Source organism: Scaptodrosophila lebanonensis, unplaced genomic scaffold, assembly GCF_003285725.1.
Source record: "Scaptodrosophila lebanonensis strain 11010-0011.00,11010-0021.00 unplaced genomic scaffold, SlebRS2 tig00000001-arrow-pilon, whole genome shotgun sequence".
NCBI classification, from domain to species: Eukaryota; Metazoa; Arthropoda; class Insecta; order Diptera; family Drosophilidae; genus Scaptodrosophila; species Scaptodrosophila lebanonensis.
In genome coordinates, this window is record NW_022060529.1 from 3,474,218 (window position 1) to 3,495,598 (window position 21,381).

The 21,381-nt window shown below is 38.1% G+C and overlaps 1 protein-coding gene across 1 annotated transcript in view; it reads right to left on the minus strand.

Moving 5' to 3' along the window:
• Positions 1-21,381, minus strand: part of LOC115634590 (neurogenic protein mastermind) — a 122,709-nt gene that overhangs the window by 90,326 nt on the left and 11,002 nt on the right. Inside the window, exon 2 of the mRNA XM_030532419.1 lies at positions 7,487-7,662. The gene's annotated coding sequence lies outside the window, so the exon portion shown is untranslated. The remainder of the gene's footprint in view (positions 1-7,486; positions 7,663-21,381) is intronic.

A 21,381-nucleotide genomic window follows, 5' to 3' on the forward strand; every position in this document is an offset into this window, starting at 1 on the left:
ATAAACTTGACCTGCCTAGGCTTAGAGGAACCTGGAAACCAAGTTTGGTAATTCTAGCCCTTGTACCTTCTGAAATCCTTGCGCTCATACAGACGGACGGACATGGCTATATCGACTCTGCTTGTCACCCTGATCAATAATATATGTACATGTGTATGTATATACGTTGTGGGGTCTGCCACGTCTCCTTCTGCCTGTTACATATGTATGTACATTCGCACGAAACTAGTATAGCCTTTTACCCTTTGGGTACAGGCTATAAAAATCGATATTTTGAGTTGTTTGTTTGTTGTTTTCAAGGTAAAAATGTATTTGAAAATCGTTGAATGCCAAGTTGTAGATATATTTATGTTGAATAAGTACCCTAAATTGGAAATCGATCGGACGAAATCTACAAAAAAGTAAACAACCTCAAACCATGCTATAATTTTTCTGTTAGCTTATAGTTTACCTATAGATACGCTATTACAAATAAATAAATAATTGTTATAATAATACTAATTATAATATGAACATACATATGTAAGTGGAAACTAGGCAAGTAAACTTTTTGAAGGCGATTATTAATTTTTGTTAAAACGTCTCGCTTGTTGGCCCACTGTGCGCATGTGCAAGCAGACGAGGAATGAATGCGACGTGTATGCAGCTGTTTTTGTTGATTGTACTTCCTTCCCACCCTATACACACACTCTGTGCGTGTGCACGAACATGCACAAAAATGTAGATTCATGAATTTACGTTTGTGTTTAATGTGCAGTTTGTTTTGTCTTTGACTGCATGTTCAAACATGCATACATATGTATGTACTGTTTCTGAACGGGAAACCAGTTATCGATATTTCTATTCTTGTTTTGAAATCGTTGAACACAGTGTTTACAGTTTTTTAAATGTATTTGATAAGGAATCGAATAAGGTATTGTTAATACGTCTTATACTTTTGATACAATGTTTTACAGTATGATTGGTTGCTCTGCTTCGCATTTTATTATTATTTGGGAATCCTCCAAGGCTTGAGCGGGCGAATGGGGTGATCTGCTCACGCCCACTGCCTGAAACGTCTGTTTGACAGAGCCCCATGTGAGTGTGCGGAGCCGGCCCAAGGACAAAACTTCCTCAATGGCCCGCTTCGCATAGATCTGCTGAGTTGCTTCCAAGCGGCGGAAGGATGTGGCCCAGCTAGTCGCATAGATGAATGCGTCTTCGGTACTAGCGGGTTGTGGAGTAGGTGGTGCACCTGCTATTGGTCTTGAATACGGCATATTGCTGAGTGTCCGATGAGGCATGGGATTCTGTCTGTGTGGAACTGAACCTGGCATTGTTCGACGAGGTTTAGGATTCACAGGTTGTATTGGTAACTGCGGATGTATTTCTGCTGCTAAAGTTCGTCTTGGCGGTACATTTTCAGACGATGTATTTTGTGGTAAATTAAAATGTAGATTAGATTCTGGATCTGGTTCCAGTTCAAGGTCTTGCTCAAGTTCTGGTTCAAGCAGTGGTACCGAATCGGGTCGTGATCTCACATCTGGCAACAATTGTGTTTCTGAAATTGACTGTGGTATTTGATCTGTCATAAAATGGGATAGCTCGTCATCCATAGCTAACATCAGCTCGTGGGTCGCTAGATGCTTGCTGTGCTCATTTACTGCTGACTTCTTTTCGGTCACTTCGTCCTCTTTCCAAGAGAGCACATCATACAATTGCACTATGCTGGGATCGCATGACATGAAATGCAATTGATCGAAGTACCACAATGGCGAACAGTAGGTACGACCGTCCTCTTTTGCCCTCCGTACCTTTCCTGCTTCTCGTCGAAAAGAGGTGACAATGGCCGTTATCCGCGCTTGTAGAGTACGCATGTTTGCTTCTGGTTCGATTCTTTGATAAAATGGTAACAGTTCCAATAAAGCGACATTCTTTGACGTAATCCCGGGATTTCCTTTAATGCGCATAGTGTTCCAAAGTATCGGATAATTTTTCAAAGCATCGACAAAGTGATTCCAAGCCGGACCCGGCTGCAAAACCGATATTTTACCACTCGCCATTGTGAAGACCTGCTCTGCACTACGAACAAGAACGAACTGAGCATTCGGGAAAATACCAACAACAGCTTGTATGTATGCGAGTTAAAATGTTGTGCACAGACACAACACAAAAGCAAAAATTACTCAACACTTATTTCTCTCAACGGACTGCGTCAGTGCTGTCATTTTAGCTTTTTTCCCGCTAGATCTGACCCTTTTTGAAAGCCAGTGCGGGTTGCGGGAATTCTAGCTTGAAAAAAAAATTATTTATCCTTTTTCTAGCTTTACTTTATTTTTCACCACATATTTTTGGCCTTATCTTTGTCAACACCTAAAATCATGAATATAAGCAGTGATAAACGACTTTCGATAATAAAATCGATCAAAATCACCTCCAGGCACGTCGAGCATAAGCCGTTTTTTTTCTTCTTTGCTGCGTTAAGATACATATGTCTAAAGTGTATAAACAAAATGTTCGCGAAGTGGAGAGGGTCTTCAGCCAGGTGAACTTAGTTAAATCCAAATTAAGAAATGGGATGAATTTAAATACGCTTAACTCCATTTTAAGCTTAAGTTATGTTTTTTGTAAGCAAAATAAACCACATTCATAATTGTATTTATTAATTTTTAATTTTAGATACGGACGTAATCATGTTATGACGAAGAGGCAGTGGGTTTAGATGAACAACTGTAGAATTTTTAGCTTGATTTTAATGTGAATTTTCTATTATTATTTTTACAAGAATCTTATATTATTATTATAGATTATGAATTAAGAATATATGATTAATATGAAAATATTAGGACAGATATTTCCTTAAATTTAACCAAGAAAATAGTGTTTTTAAATCCGGTTTGGTTTTTGGCTTATTTTGCCTTGGATTTAGCTTTTTTAGCTTTATTTTTTTGGCAATGTAGCTGTTTTTGCTCAAAAAATTATGACAGCGCTGGACTACGCTCTCTCTCTCTCACACAACCATAACGAGAGCACATGTGCAGCAACAACAAAATTTTGTATGTATGAATGTACAAGTATGTATGTATATCTATTGCTTGAAGTTTGCAATATAGTTGAGGGGAATTTGGAGCGAATCAAGAGAGTCTAAAGCTGTACTTCTAAATATTATGATCTGTCGTAGTCTGCCACAATATTCACAATTTCAAGCTTATTTTGTGTAGGAAGAATAGAGCAGAAACTCCACTAGCTGACCGCTGACTAAACCTTGCTCATACGAGTGCAAACGCAAACATTGTAATGCGAGCACAAACAGCTACATACCGTTGAGTCAAAATAATATCAACGAAATAAATAAACATCAAAAAATATGTACATATTTATGTACATATGTGTATGTGCGTACATGATATGTTTCGAGAGCTGGTACATTTGTCATTGAGCATTTTATTTGAATTCACGATTTGCGAAAATAGAAACGCAACAAATAAATATTCCAAATAGAGGTGGAAGTAAGTGCGTGCGTGATTGTGAACAGGCACGTTTCACGACTTCACAGAACCAGAATATTTTATTAATAGTACATAAATAATAATAAAAATTATGCAAATGTATTGGAGTTTACAAATACTTTACCAGAAAAATAAAATTTTGAATAATGTATAGTACTTATCGTGATGAGAGCAATTGACATTTTTGCTAAATTGTGTAACATTTAAATGAATTTAAAAACAAAACATGTCACATAACAAGATATCAGAATTTAAAAGTTTTGCAAACATTTGTACGTAAATGTGTGGGATAGTGAATTGTTACAAAATTGACGTCATTTTTTTCACGGACACAACTCTAATTCTGTTTGTCTTGTCTATTTATGTTTGTTTTCACATTATAGGAAACGAAAAAAGTGAGAAATAAATTTGCTTTCCATCATAAATTCTTTATGATGTTTTGGTTTTTGTCTTTGTCATGCAGTTACAGACAGAAATCCACGATGCAAGCATTGACGTTTATACAGGGGCGGAAAAAGCACTTCTGACGTCAATAAGTGCGGGCGCAGTACCCGTAGGCAGTGTTGCCAATTTGGCTTTTTTCCCGTCAAATCTAGTTGTTATACCCTGACTTCCTATTAAATCGTCCTATCATGAAACAGCATACAGACTCATAATCACTAACTGGAGGTATTTTCCGAATTTAAAGGAAAAATTCCAAGAAATACGAGAGTTATGGAAAATCAGTGATTGCGTGGGAGAGGAGAGAGAGGGAAATTTCAAATTTTCTGCGTATTCATATAAGGCACCTGGGACTAAAATTTTGTGTCTTTAGGTCTTATAGTCTTCGAGATATATTGCGATTATACGAATGGAAAATCGGGAAAACCCACATAGGTGGGGAAAATCAAAATATAAATATAAATAAAAACAGAATTAGGTGTACATTTCATGTAGAGAATAAAAGGCGCAAAAAAGCTACATTTCTTTTTACAACAAATGCGACACGCGGAGACATGCATACACTCACTTAGACGAAATCGCTATGTAAGTGTGTATTTATACACCCTTTGCGTGAGTTCGAATGCCGAGAGGTAAAATCGATCAAACTTTTGTTTTAAATTTTCTTAATTTCTATAGCCTGTACCCAAAGGGTGAAAGGCTCCGTGTTTTTCCTAACTCCTGTAATTCTTGCATTATTTTGCATATGATCAATGTCTTTACTTACACGTTTTTTTCTGGAACCAATTTACCGTGTAAAAACAGATTTAGGTGTATATGTATAAGTGCCTTCGAAGATTTCTAGACAAACTACGTACAAACATAAAAGTATTTAAGCACGTGATTTTGTTTATGTATTAATATGATGATAATCGCATTTCTATAAGGATTTATTTTAGGATCAATGCGTGAAAAGTATGTGATAATCAAATATACATACTTACATACATACATACATATATATGTACATATGTGCCCATTTATGGTATATTATATACATACATTTCAGTATATATTTTGAAGAGAATTGGTATCCTTTTGTTATATGCCCACATAGCAGTTTTTTTTTTAACTTGATCTTACTCCCAAAAATTGTTGGAAAAAAGAAAACTGCGGAATTGGAACTATTAAATGGAATTAATAAATGTTACATGTATATACATATTATATACATATTAGAGTAACAATTTCAGAAGAAAATAGTATAATTTTGCATTAAAGACTCGGGCACACTGTATCGTCCAGCTTTGCGTGCTTAACAGGAATATCCGTACTGCCAACAAAAACGGTATCAAATACTCTGTTCGTGGTTCTCTCCACTGTTAAGTAACAGTTCTTTTAAAAGTTAACATTTAACAATCGCTCTCGCCGGCATAAATATTGCGAAATCGGCGCGTATTAAATCGCCGGCGACTACAAAACGCGATGCGGCGTGCGCGCGATTCCGACGCTGGCGCTGCCATTTTCTTGAGACAACGGCGACTTTTTCAGGCCAATACCAAACGGCGGCGACTTACGTCGCGCGTCTATCGCAAAAATAAACAGGCGCGCAGCAAAAGCAGCACGCTGCCCTCATGTTAACACGAATGAGAGAGGAAATGAGTGAGCGCACGATGTGTTTGTATTTGCAGCCGAATGATGGCTCTTGCTCTCTTTTGTGTGTGTTTGTATGTATTTTGGTTCATGCCCTGCAGTAATGGGAGTTAGTCCCACTTTTCGCCTGCAATGGACACGCCAAATCTCTAACAAAGTTAACATTAGGGAACATTGCACGTAGTTGGATTTCGTTGGTTGGCGTTCGTTACTCTGCACTTATGTTTTGCGGTTTCTTTATTTATTCTTAGTTCTACGGCATGACGAAGTTGTATAAATTTTCCATGCACCTCAAAACGATTCGCCACAGTAAGTAGTTGGCGAGTTCTAAATGTGCTTTTTTGATTACTTTTTTTCAAATAGCGGGGGCTGCATTGTATTTGGCCAAGTTTAGTATGCGCTTAATCAGTGTGAAATTTTTGGTGTCGCCGAATCTTAGTGCCAACTGACCCTTTCGGTACTGCAGGGAAACGTTCTCTGGCTCTCTTGTGTGTATTTGTGAGTATGCATTTTGAATTTTGGTTTCTGTTTACGTTTTCTTTACAGCACAACCAACCACACATACAGAAAATGATGCTGAGATTTTTCCTGCAGACACAAAGCAGCAAACTGACTAATAAATCATCCCCAACCAGATTAGAGACTATCTGCATCTAAAAAATTATTTTTTTTTCATTTTAATTTAATTCGTCATATTCATTTTGTTACTATTCGTTTAAAGGTATTTTTTCTAAAATTTCTGTGCATGACAATAATGCTATAAATTCGGATTCGTTGTTAGCTAGTGTTGTAATTTGAACCCTTTTATATTTTAAGTTTTCTTTTGCCTAAACAGCCTTGTTTTCAACACAAGTAAATAAATGAAATACGCACTTGTTAGCTGAGCAAGTTTCGCAGCAGTTTACTTTTAAAAACAAATTCGCAAGTTTATATACATATGTATAGTATGTACATATGTACATGCATCTGTATATTGAATGAAGGCTAGACAACAAAAATACACATGTACATACATATGTATGTATGTATGTATAACAGTATGTAATAATGCTAAACAGCAACATGAAAGACACATGAAAACGCGCGCGTTTTAAGCAACGTGAAGACAGCGGAAATAAAGCAAACAAGCAAAAGTGTCTTTTCCAATGCAAAACAAAAACCATGCGCTGCGATGCTGTTAGCCCATTAGAAAACGACGTCAAACAAAATGGTGCCATAGCTTCAAACAAAATGGAGCCAGCACTGTCGACGTCTCAGATGGCAAAAAGTCAATTTCAATCGAAAATCTAACAGGCTGCTAGGCACATAAAAAAGCAACGTTGCCGCCGACAACAACTGAGGGAAATCGGAAAATCGCAAAATGGGAAAATGTGTGGCCTGGAAAAGCGCGTCAAGGCAACTGCACTAGCTGTGCGCCTAGTCCGAATTGCGAGAAAGATCCGATTTTAGTTGCGAACCAAAACTAAACGAGCATACTCTACACACCAAACCTGCTCGTGACTTTTCAGCAGCCCGTGCGTGACGTGCTGCCAACGGCGTGCCACAGCACACTGTCGGGCCACAGCATGTACCAGACCCAAGCCCGAAATCCGCATTTACAGTTCTGCTAACAGATCTGCCGGCAATGCTCATTACAATGATGGACCCGACCCCATCAATGCAATGCTGGGGTGGGGCGTGTTGGGGCAAAAGGCACACAGCGGAGAGTGCTGGCAGGTTCGTCAGTTATCTAGCACAAGCACAACAATTAGCTTAATTGTCTGTGCTGTATCTTCGAGTGTCTGTGCCCTCCCCCCATCCCATCACCGCCCACTTCAACCAAACCACTGCAACATTGCACATGCGCCGTTTGGTGGGTCGTGTGTGGTTGCAGCAGCTTGCCATGGAAAATTTGAAGCAACACAAAATGTGGAAGTGAAACTTACCCCCGATTTTCAGCAATTACTGCTGCTACTGATACTGCCGCTGTTGTTGTTCTTGTTGTTATAGCTGCTGAGTCGATGTCTTATCGGGAGTCGGCCGTTCCGATAAATTGATAATAAATGTGTTAGCTGTGGGCAGTTGGTTGCTTCCCGGAAGGCCACAAATAGTTTTGGAGTGACTGCAGAGAGAAGAAAGCGGAAACTATGTAATTAGTGTGATAACAAATAACAAAATTGACACTATAAGTGATAATGTTTTTACAATACTTAATCATCTATTATACTTGTAGAAATTAAATAACTTTCAAGTTTAAGTTACCAGAAAAATACTTTTGCTTTTTTAGATTCTGGCACCAAAACGTTGTCCCGACCCATTTCTTGTTTAACGTTATCCTACGATGCCTTCCACTATTATTTTCTATAATGTCCCTGCTAACTATCAGTAGCCAGTTTTTGTACATACGAGTACTTATATGGGATTGTAAGTTAGAAATCATTTATCCTTAACGCTGTTTGCGGCCACAAATATTTTAGACAAATTTTGATAGAAAGATTTTCTGTAAAAAGGGTTTCAAGTAATCGTGATTTAGCGATTGAAATCATATAAAAGCCCTATTATAAGCGCTTTCTGAGTCCATAAAGGACAACTATATGTGAATACAGCTCGACAGATTTAAAAGCTGTTTTGTGTGGTGCTGAAATTTTCAGGTACGCAAGTCGACGATAGCTAATGCATGCAAAGGTTTAAAAAGTATAATAAATCTAAGGTGCATACTTTAAATTGCAGTCCGAATAGATATAATAATAAATAAGGGAGTATTCAACTAGATGCTTTAATAATTATTCCAAATTCACAATGAAAAAAGGGTTTTAGTTTGAAATCAAATTCAGGAGTTATTTCAATAGACCCAATATTTAATATTTAAGCGCAATAATCATCCGTAAATCGTCTTTCACTTTTGATGGAAAAACAATGCGAATAAATAAATTTGAAGGACACTGGATTTTAATTTGGACAACTCTCGAATCTCAACACTGACTGCCGTAGATCTCCTAACGCGATAATACAGTAATGTGGCGGGGAATCTCCTGACAAGGAAGGAATCACAGTCTCTGATGCGCAAAACAATGCGACTATGCTAACCTCGCCGTCCTGACAACCATTTAACTCAGCTTTACTTTGTCATTGATTTAAAGAAACCGGAGATTGATTCTAAATTGGGTTAGTTTGAACTCTAATGATGCGGCTTATAAATAAATAAGTTCATGTCGATTTTTAATGAATGTTCCTTAATATTAGCCCTGCAATTTCAGGTGAAATTTGTTTTGAAATTTAACTGTTAATGCAAATGAATATACGACTTTAATTAGTTCAAATCCTCTGGTGATTTAAAATTCACATCAAATACAACTTTGTACAGAGATAGGCAATTAAAAGATCCACAGAATAATTCCTAAAGCGATTTTCGAGCCGAGCTTGCGATAGTTACATAATTTCGAAGCTTAAAACTACCACTAAATGATAAAACTGGTCTTTAGAAACAATCCAGACCAAATGTGTAATTTCCATTTCATTCAACGATAGTCGCATAGAACAATTTTTTCAAAAATTTTGATTTGGTTCACACGCGAGGTAAACCGCAAAAGGAAAGCCCCACAAGTACGAACTCGTAAATGCAAATTGCGGCCACGCAAGATGTTGGCAGCAGCTGCAGCGCAGAGCCACCAGCAGCCAGTACAGCAGCAACAGCAGCAACAATAACAACAACAGGTTCAGTAGTCAAACGACCAATCGAGGAGCGAGTGAGCAAAAGCAAGCGATGTGCAAAACAGATGTCGTCTGCGCCAAAAACGGCAGCAGTAGTCGCAGCAACGGCAACGGCAGCGACAGCAACCACGACGCGCCACATGTGGCTGCAACAAACAGCTGCAACAAATGCGACAACGAGTGCCGCCCAAGGGGCAACATCAACTGTCTGCAACATGCGACACAAGTCCAGACAGCAATGGCAACATTGCTCCAATTGGCGGCGTCGCGCCTCTCCCGCATCTTCTTTTCAGCTTCTTGTGCTGCTGCAACATGCAGAGGGCGCCACTGTTGTTGTTTCGTGCCACCAGCGATGAGGCGCACAGCAATGTGCATGTGAACGACGTTGCGCCTTCGTTCCAAACTTCCATGCGAGGATGGTGAAAATTGCAAAGGCAAAGGCGACAGCGACAGTGCAACTATTGCTGCAGAGGCAACATACTTGTATAGCAATAACTATAACAACAGCAACAGCAACAGCAACAACAACAACAGAAAACCGGTTCAAACAGCAACTCCCAACAAAAACTAGCGCAAAAAGTAGACAAGTAACTTGAATTGTCTGCTCACGTGTCCCGAACCCACTCCCGTTGCCATTTCTTGCCACGATTGCTGCGTCTCTGTTCAACATGTGGCGCAAGCGACGACATCGACAATGCCACCGACAAGTTTTTCCCAATACATATTATTGAATATAAAGTAGCGAAAATTTGCAGCAGGCGCACAGCAGATTGAACGCACATCGACCAATTCAAATACGCGCAGAGACGACTCAGCACTACTCGTTCAAAATTTATCATCAGCCAACTAGCGTTTCACATTTGGTAGCATTCATGGCTGAACTATCGACGGCTAGTTCTGGCTATTGGGTTGGGAAACTAAAGAGCTCGGTCCTAAACACATAAATAATTGAAGAAGTGGTTGCATTTAAGGCAGGCCGATAGAGTTTCGTTAAGAGATAGATTTCCATTAAACAGAGTTGTTAATAAAACAGTGAATTAATTTGTTATCGATAATTATTTGAGGCGTTTTTCGCATTCTTGGAGTACTGCCCCTAAAATGACACAATTAAGTAAAAGGAGCTCTAAAACAAAGTTCTAAGCAGAGTTTTTGAAGAAATATCGAATTAAATAATTATCGATATATCGCAGTACCATGTGATCAGCCTTGGAGTACTGCGATTAAAATACAGAAAAAAATCTGTCCCGAAGCACCGATCTTATAATTTAATATTTGCATCAGCAACAGCAATTAATTTTATATTTCGGTAAATACTGTTATATTTACATCGATATTTATACTTTTTTTTCGCAATTTTAAACTAAGAACTAAGCCGAAAATTAGTTCTACAAGTAACAAAGGATAATACAATAATAAATATCGTGGCCACTTAAAAAGTTTAACAGTAGATAAAGAAAGCGATAGTTCGAGTATATGTATTGCACATTGTATTGTCATATACTCTCATATACTATACTTCTACTATAAATAAATTTGCGCCACATCTTTATATTTTGCCATAGGATAGGGCATATCTCTTAATGCTGACTGGGGTTATCAAATTCTGAACTTTGTAGATTAACATTGTTAATAAAAATTTAAATACACACGTAATTACAACACTTTTAAACAATTATGACGCACTTCAAATTCTTGGAACAATAATTTCCTAAAATTTATGTTTTTGCGTTTTGCTACAAATTATAATCTCCCAGTGTATATTAATGCATTGTTGATTCTGATGTAGGGCGCCCTATATCTCCTTATATCTGTGTAAATGAAAATTCTGAATGAATTCTGAAATTTGAAGGAACAAAAATAACGAAACCATGTTTACACTGCAGGCTCTTGTAATCTTTAATAAACGTAACTTTACTCCAATACCCATAGAAATGTTTATTATTTAGATATTTTGTTATTTTTGTACCGTACGTTGTGTGCGATAACTCGACTATCTATCCATCCATATCTTTTTTCGGTGTACCTAACTAAACCAATGCCGCCACAAGAAAATTATTTTTTGAAAAAGTCCAGTTTAGTTTGGGATACACTTTTCAAAATTTCTAAAATCCGGAGAGGCCTTCGTGGAGAAATGTATGGAATCTCCTTCGATCCGACATTTTTAAAAAACCTAACAGAATATTTAAGGTATTGGTTTTTTAGTCAATATTGTATTTTATTTATCTTCAGCTTTATTATTTATGTATTTTTGTTGTACTAAATACTGAGCTGATAACAAATTGATTTTCTAATTATGAATATTATGTATGGGATAATGGCCCTTTTAAAATAAATCTGTTAAAACCAACAGATTGATACCTTGATTGGTACCTTCGCCCAAAAAAAAAAGGAGTTAGCCACTACGAGGTACTGAAGTTTTGGTGATAAAGCAATTAATTCGAATTGATGGAACTAACTGTCCCTTTTAGAGCATTCAGATTGGTCCGAGCAAAATAGATGATAAAACCGAAATAATTTGAAGATCAAGGTGTATAAAATATATTTCAAAGTCTATACTTTACATTTCGTTTTATTAATCATTAGATAGCACTACAACTCAACAATCCACACTTGGTGACACATTAAATTGTGAAAATGTTGACTAAATCTTGATGTGTACAGTTAATGGAATTGTCGTTTGAATCGGAAATGTATCAGAACGCACCCTCAAAATAGCGTATTCTTAGACCTTTGGGCAATTTTGAAAGAGCAAGTTGTGAAAAGTGGCCTACGAGTTTCTACATATGCTATATACGAGGGTTGTCCCAAACTATCTTTATTTCTCTACATGCATAGTCCCCTTTTAGCTTGGATACCCTGATGGTGCTCAAAATAGCTACCAACCGCAGACTCCACCTCTTTATTGTTGGCAAATCTTTTTCCAACGAGCCATTCCCATGGAAAAAGGTACGCAAGGATGCAATTTGGGCCTGAAATCATTGATTTCGACCTCGACAATGTCTTGATGAACCAACACCTTCTTTTGTGGCAAATAAACATGGCAATATGTTCGCATAACACGCGCCCTTGATGGTAGTTCTTTCGGAAGATAATCAATAAGTATTATCCCACGATTGGCCAAATCTGCAGTCTTGTTACTGTAATTGGCCACCTTTGAAAATGGAAATGCGCGCCCAAAATTCAAAATTAATTAAAGTTAACTGGAAGTGCAGCTCAGGAGTCGATGCGTCCATCCTCTTTATTATACTTGCCAGGCAGCAGTTGAAAAGTCACCCCTAGGATTTGAGTTACACAGTGGTGGCATGTCCTCCTGTGCACTATATAAGCATGTATGTATGCACGTATATACGACTATGTGTCTGTGTATGTGTGTGTTTGTAAAATCTATGTGTGCGCGCATTCGGGTAGATACAAAATCGAGTGGTTGGCCGTTTAATGTTGTACAACATGCGATAAATGACACAGCTGTGCCGGCAATCAGTCGAAACAGCCGATAATGGGCAATGGGTGGGTTGGGGTTAACCAGCCGCCTAGAGTCGTAACATCAGCAGCAAGGGAAACCGAAATAAAAATATCGTTAGATGTACAATTAGAAGAGGAGAACTGTTCATAAAATTAAAATATTATAAATATATTGTAGCAATAGCAGCCCAAGAGGAACTATAGAAATCCTAGATATATAATGGATTTTTGGAAAACAATATTTTCAAGTTTCTTCCCAACTTGCGCATCACCTTAGTTTAGTTAGGTACCACGATGTATGCAGAATTTGGGAAATAGCATGGTAGCAGCAATACTGACACTAGCAACCCTAGTATTTCTTAAAGAATTAAATTATCAATACACACCAAAATCTGGCGTACATAAGTTGATTTATTTATTAGACTTTACAACGTATACTTTAAAATTAAAATGAACTGATTTGTGTAAAATATGATCGGAATCTACATATAATAACACTATATCTGCACCAATACACGTTTTACTAAAACACATTAATTACTAAGATGGCAACTGCATAAATTCTTAGTAACGCCAGTTGTTTTATATTTCTTATGCCTCTGGGTTTGATCCAAAAGTGTTGCTGTCAGTCAAGTTTCAATTAAAGAGTAAAAGCACAAACACATTTTAAACCTTAAAACACATATTTACTACAAAGTAATAAAAAAAAATTTAGATAAAAGCGAAGGACTATCATATGCACGCTCATATATACTAAAGAATTGCTGGAGCTGGTGGATAACTGCATCTTTGGATTGATTGTAGGAAAAACCTGTGCCTCGTTGACTAAATATAGAGTCTAAATATACAAGTCCCAATAAATCACATCCCAAGAAAACTGCTAAAAAAAAACACCGAAAGCAGTTTATTTTGTATTCTTTCTAGGAGATTTGGAGCCCTTTTTCCCATATTTGGAGTCAAATTCTCTTCTTAGTGCTTACGCAAACTGTGAGAGCATTTAGTGTACGAAAGAGTACATAGATATTTAGATACATAGTGTTACTGGAGGGACTATGTTGTGAGAAAAAACTTTCTCGATAAGCCAACATTAATCCAGTCTGATTTTATTTCTCCAAAGGACAAGCGAGCGTGCGATATTTTTAGGCAGCTCTTAAGCTGTGGCATTATCTGTGTGTGTGTGTGTGTGTGTGTGTGTGTGAATGTATTTATGTGTGGATATAGCTAAGAATAGAACGACAGCTCCTGCCGTTTCTGCCTGCCATCTATTTCGGTTGTGAGCAGGTGTGTGCATTCCATGACTCGGGAGAGCACAACGAAACGCACTCTCCCGCTCTCTTGAGTATGTACACATGTGCATGTACGTGTGCCTGTGTGTGTGTGTGTGTGTGTGTGTGCTTGTGTGAGGCAGGCACGCGTTTCCTTGAGCCTTCCTTCCTGTCTGTCAGTCGGTCTGCCTGATTCAACGTCTGGCTTCTACTTCAACCTTCTTTCTTTGGCCTCGTTTGATGGCCGTCGTGACGACTTTACAGCCCCGTCCATCAAGCACCGCACTTTGCATTTTTGCAATTGTACCCCCTCCCTCTACCCCCCCTTACGCAGCCCAGTCTGTGGCTATTCGCTTCCCCTCTATCAATGAAATGAATTCGAAAATTGCAAGTCATTTCGCAATGCTTTTTGCTAAATTAACAAACACAACACACTCGTTGCGCAAAAGTAAAGGAAACAACAAAAACAACAACTAAAAAACAAAACGCCAGTTTTCGCACTCCGGTCGCTTAAATATTTATGAGCTACACGTGACGAGGGGAGTTCGCGGCATCGAAGGAGGTGGTTGCGTAGCGGCCTAGAAACGATGCGAAAAAAATTAAAAGTGTCGTTGAAGTGAAACAAAACCTGGACCCTGGGTTGTGGATGTACATACGAGTACATTGCCACACATGTCCACTATATCGTTTATCGAATAGTGCGTTCAAAGCTGATGTACCAGTTCCAGAAATTTCTATTAAAAAACCTTGTCTACTCGGTCTGATTGGTACGAACCCTATTATAAGAACCTTCACTAAATGTGAATGTTTTTGTTTTTTTAAGAACAAAATTGTGTTCACAAATTAGAACTCTCACAAATAACATTTTCACGTAAGTTAAGGTGTAACCTGTACTCACTGGTAGGATAAAAAGGGCATAAAAGGTTAATGCAAAGTATGTTAAAGACAGATGAAAGCAAATATTATTCATATCGCTTATCAGGATGACCAAACAAATCGAACTAAGCACCAGAATTTAGGGTAAACAAACTCCCAGTCCTTAAGCCTAATTAAAACTAACATTTCTTCTATCACAGGCTTTTATATTTCCCACTATGAACGAAAAAATATTCTCTGACAACTGATCAAAAAGTATGTCAGAGTTTTGTCGGAAGTACTATATAAAGCAAGTATATTCCAATTGTTTGCATGCAAATTAAAGCATTCGCTTGTGCCGGATACATCGATAAAGTGACATTCCCTGGTTTCTTAGTTTAAAGATAAAGTGCTAGCGTTATATAGCATCAGCTGCTTACTAATAAATGGAAAATACTGTCAGTATTTTTGTGTACACGATACAAAAGAGCTCTGTGATAGCAAAGAGCTTTCTTCATCCGAAATACAATAGGCTGAGCTGCTCCGAAAGTTATAGAATAAGGACGATTAAAAACGCTTTAACTCTGACCAATAAAACATTTTCCCCCCAACAACATACATATAACAAAAAAACGCTCTCAAGAAATATCTATACGTTCGAAAGGCCACACCCCTTCTTGATGAAAAACAAAATAAAGCTTTATTAAAAATATAAATTAATTCAGCTTAAAAGTTTGTTTTTATAATTTTTGTTAAATATGAAAAAAGGCAGTGCTTTTTATTTGCGTATTAAGATATATTGCTATTTGGCTGTACTAAAAAGAAAGTTAATTATAAATCAAACGACACTTGTGTGTCTTTTTTAGAGCACTTTAAACAATAAACAATATAGAGTGTATAATATACACAGCTAAATAAATAAAATAATGGCCACTGTCGTGCTCGGCAGAACAGATCCCTCTCTAAATTTCGGTAGTCCCCTAAATTAAGGTATGATTAGAATTTAAGTAATATCTGTACGCAACATTAGTAAGTATGTGTGTAGTCTCTTGAAACTTGCTTGCCCTCCCAACACATGAACATCTGGTGTTGACCACTTTAAATGACTCGCGTTAACACATCAAACAAAGTTTGGCCATTTAGTAGCTGGACTGTTCATTGTTGTTTATGTGGTTGTTGTTGTTTTATGGACCCAAAACTTGAAACATTAATTAATCCCTGCTACGACTTGCCTTTTATTTGTACAAATGACCAACCGAATGAATGAATGACAGGCTAGATGTGCCGCTTGTTTACAAGTCTGTGTTAGTCTGTCTGCCGGAAATGCGCGCCTACTTACATACCAATATATGTACTCTCTTTCACACACACACATTCACTCACACACACTGAGTGTGTGTGTGACCCAGTAATTTACGCATGTTTAGCTGAGCATTTAATAAAGCTAATTAATGGCCTCTAGTTCAACTTTGGGCTGCAGTTTGCAAATGCTTTGGGCATACAATTGCCTTTACAGCTTAACTTTGCCTAACGCTAACGTACGATAAGTATGTATTTGTGTACGTTCATACATACATATGTACTTATGTACGTATGTATGTATATCCATGGCCAACCTGTTTGTTGTGCTTGCACACACACGGGCATATCTATTATATGCATACACAGTTGCAGCAACAAAAAGAAGAACAACAACAATAAAGGAATTTCATGGAAAATATTTCAGTAGATGAGACGCATACAGAAAACAGAAAATTAAACGCAGCCCAAGCGGCCGCAAATGAACCAAACAACAGCAGCAGCAGCTCAGCGACATAGGACCGTGCAGTGGCAGACAGTTGAAGAAGCTCCGGCGAACCAACCAGCCTCCCTTCCCCACCCACACCCATTTGGACCATACAAGGGGAAAAATGAAACCAGAAGCCGCACAAAAGCTGAGCGAGCAGATAAGCCTTTTTTGCTCAGTGAGCGTGGGAGTCTGTTGTTAACAGTTTCTCTCTCATTTGGCTTCTCTCACTTGCTCGCTCTTTCGCGCTCCGAAGCGCTGTAAAATTTGCGCTCTCAGCAGAATGTCGACGTCGACGTATTGAACATGGCACGTAACATCCCTACGGATGCGTCACACGCTGTCGCCGTCGCTGCCTTTTTGTCACAGGTCGTTGCACTGCCATCACACACACACACACACGCATGCATGCACACACACACATACTCATACCGAATGCCTTGACTGAGTAGTGTGCAGTGACACATGCAGGCCACTGCAGTCGACGCTGCTGCACATGGACAGCAACAACAAGAACAACAATAAGGTAACGCTCATCGGCCATCAAGACATGCTTGTTGTTGTTCTTGTTGTTGCTGCTGTTGTATCTCACTGCTTCACATGTAGCTGCCGGCTGACCGACCGGCTGCTATGCAGATATGAATGTGCGAGTATGCCTCCATTCTGTGGCAACAGCAACCGCAGCCGCTCGTGTTTAGCTGTAATGTGCGGCATTTGGCTGCTTATCATACGCACATTCGAGTACGCTACGGTAACGAAAGTCTATAGAACCGGCCCATCAGCCGGGTCTGTAAAGCATGAAAAATGAATGACCTATTAGATCCAATCTAGATAAAAGTTAGAGCGTAGTCAATTACAGAAACACATTGCTCCTATTCTTAATGCAGCGCAGGAGTCAAGACAACCGCGTTCCGCCCATAACTAGCATATTTAACAGTGATTAGATGGTGATTATGCTACCTATATTTTCAATTTCCGACATCATGGATTGCTCTAACTTACTTGCGAAAATTTAACGTATTACCTATCGTTATATATATCACTGGGCGAAGGACTTTCTTTCCTCTACAGTGTGTTTAAAAATCTTCGACTAAAATACATTTTAAAACTAGTAAGCCCCATTTATCCTTAAGACTATAAGCATATATGTATGAACAGCTGTTCTTCCATTTCCATTTTGCGTTTTACATTCGTAAGAACGGTCCATTTTCAAAACGCACAAAAATTTGCAGGTGCATCAAAGCACATCCCAAAACGGATACATATTTCCTTTCCTTTTGCTAAATTTAAACTCCAAAACGGGGAAAAGGGGCTTTCAAGCTGATATGAAAACTTTTGTATTTCTAAACCAATAGACTTATATGACACCAATAGACAAATATGTTTTTATACTTTAAGAATGATTAAAGAAATAAACTGCATTCGAAGTTTTTTTGAAATATTTCTTGGGGCCACATCTGGTACATTTTAAAAGGTTTCATAAATTTTATTGCAATGTTATTATGTGCCGCCAGATCGTAACCCTTTCAAGAACAGTCAGATTTTTCAATAATCGATAGAAACATTTTGTGGATGGAATGGGAATATACCTCATAAAATTTAAGATGACAGTGGAATATAGCCACCTCCTCTGCATGACTTTCACGAATGTGTTGCATTAGCCACTGTTTCTAAGCACATGTGTTTGTACATTCATACAAGTATATTGACTTTCATGTAATCGGAACAATGATTCTTAATTCACCAGCGCTAATAAGTTCAACTTGGAAAGAGCATAGCATGTTTAGGTTTCATTTGGACTCCAATTATCTACAAACGTGTTTAAATAACGTACTTTTGCCATTGTTCTTAGTTTTGATTATATTTTCGTAATTCGAAGCAAGTAATTTATTTATTTATTCTACGCACTTATATATGTGAAATGAAATGTTTGCAGGTAAGACTGTGTAGTGCTTAAAAGTATAAAAACTATTAGACCGATCACTCTGCTACTCTGTAGCCCATTCTAAAAAAAAAGGGGGTAAGAGCTAGAAAGCTTAAATTTACATGTTTTCTCAATGGTGAAGGTGGGCAATAAGAAGCGTTTGACAAATTCGCGCTCCAAAAAGGGGAATCGGGCTATAAAGATTGTATGAAAAATCTGCATAATTCATCTTATTAACAGCTCAGTTTCTAATAGAGAAAATTAAATAACATAAATTTTCATTGCAAGAAAAAATAAACAAATATACGCACCTATAGATAATACGTAATACTTGTACAGTGAAAACTCCCTTAACGGACACCTCTTCTCTCCGGCGAACATTTTTTCTAAAACAATCGGTTGGTGTACAAAGAATTTAAGTATCCCCTTAAGCGGACAAAAGAGAGTTTTTACTGTACAAGTATATGCCATAGCTACCTAGCAAAGAATTTTCGCTACTGGCAATGTTTCTATTGGAACCCATTTCTGAATAATAATTTCACAGAATAATAAAGCATTACATTATTCTAACCAAAATCGTTGCTCAGCAAAGACGCGCAACTCCTGCCTTGTTAAAACACAGAATACAAACAGTGATCGAAAAAAATAGATTTAGTAGGGGGAAAAAATCAAAATCGAAAGTAGTTGGGTGATGCTCTCAAGAAGAGCAAAAACAAAAATAAAAATTGGCTGCTGCTTCTAGTTCAGTGGCCACACAGATCGTGAGATTTATTCAACAATTTGTAAGCGTAAAAAATGGAAAATATTATGCCATAAATAATGGCAAGTACTTTAGGCAAAAGCCCCGAACAACAGCAAAATGCAGTTTTGTGTTGTTTTTGTTGGGCACTCGATTTGTCGGTTTTGCATTTAATGAAAACATAACAAGTAAAAAAGCAAAAGTCGGGTGTCCCGACTTTGAAATACTCTGTACATATGTTTACAATAATTATAGAAAATAAAAAAATTAAGAAAATAAAAAAAAAAATTTGATCGATTTTACCTCTCTCGGTATTCGAACTCACGTAAAGGGTGTATAATTGCACATTTACATAGCAATTGCGTCTGTGTGAGTGTATGTATGCCTATGCGCATCAATTCGTGTCTGTGTAAGCATTTTCGCAGTCAACCAAACAGCAACATCAACAACAGCCGCGGGCAGCGCTTGAGCAGCGCTGCAGCAGCGCTGCATCAGCAAATATATTTATGGCTATAACTTCTTGTTAAATCGGTCTATCATAATGAAATTTGGCATACGGACACATAATAACCAACTGGGGGTATTTCCAAAATTTTAGTTCGAAATTCCAAGAATTACGGGAGTTACGATTTGCGGGGTAGAGGGGGGAGGGAGGGGAATTCCAAAATATACATTTTCTGCGTATTCACATAAGGCATCTGGGACTAAAATTTGGTGTTCCTAGGTCTTATAGTCTCCGAGATATAGGCGATTATACGAATGGAAAATCGGGAAAACCCCCATAGGGGGGAAGTGGGGGGGAAAATCAAAAAAATAAAACAAACTCGTATAGAATACACACATAACGCATCTTTGTGCAAAATTTGGTGTCTCTATCTCTTATAGTCTCTGAGATCCAGGTGTTCATACGGACGGACAGACGGACAGACGGACAGACAGACAGACAGGGCTAGATCGACTCGTCTCGTCATGCTGATCAAGAATATATATACTTTGTGGGGTCTGCCACGCCTCCTTCTGCCTGTTACATTTTTCAGCTCCCGCAAACCTAATATACTCTTGTACATTTCATGTACAGAGTATAACAAGTAAAAAAGCTAAAGTCGGGTGTCCCGACTTTTAAATACTCTGTACATATGTTTACAATAATTATAGAAAATAAAAAAAAATTAAGAAAATAAAAAAAAAAATTTGATCGATTTTACCTCTCTCGGTATTCGAACTCACGTAAAGGGTGTATAATTGCACATTTACATAGCAATTGCGTCTGTGTGAGTGTATGTATGCCTATGCGCATCAATTCGTGTCTGTGTAAGCATTTTCGCAGTCAACCAAACAGCAACATCAACAACAGCCGCGGGCAGCGCTTGAGCAGCGCTGCAGCAGCGCTGCATCAGCAAATATATTTATGGCTATAACTTCTTGTTAAATCGGTCTATAATAATGAAATTTGGCATACGGACACATAATAACTAACTGGGGGTATTTCCAAAATTTTAGTTCGAAATTCCAAGAATTACGGGAGTTACGATTTGCGGGGTAGAGGGGGGAGGGAGGGGAATTCCAAAATATACATTTTCTGCGTATTCACATAAGGCATCTGGGACTAAAATTTGGTGTTCCTAGGTCTTATAGTCTCCGAGATATAGGCGATTATACGAATGGAAAATCGGGAAAACCCCCATAGGGGGGAAGTGGGGGGGAAAATCAAAAAAATAAAACAAACTCGTATAGAATACACACATAACGCATCTTCGTGCAAAATTTGGTGTCTCTATCTCTTATAGTCTCTGAGATCCAGGTGTTCATACGGACGGACAGACGGACAGACGGACAGACAGACAGACAGGGCTAGATCGACTCGTCTCGTCATGCTGATCAAGAATATATATACTTTGTGGGGTCTGCCACGCCTCCTTCTGCCTGTTACATTTTTCAGCTCCCGCAAACCTAATATACTCTTGTACATTTCATGTACAGAGTATAAAAATGGCCAATTAAAACAAACGATGAAGGCTTTCCGTTAGATGGAGGGCGGGCCAAAGGCTGAAGTTGCTTGCTTGAATTTTGGAGCGCGCCAAAGCAAACTGAAGTGCTGG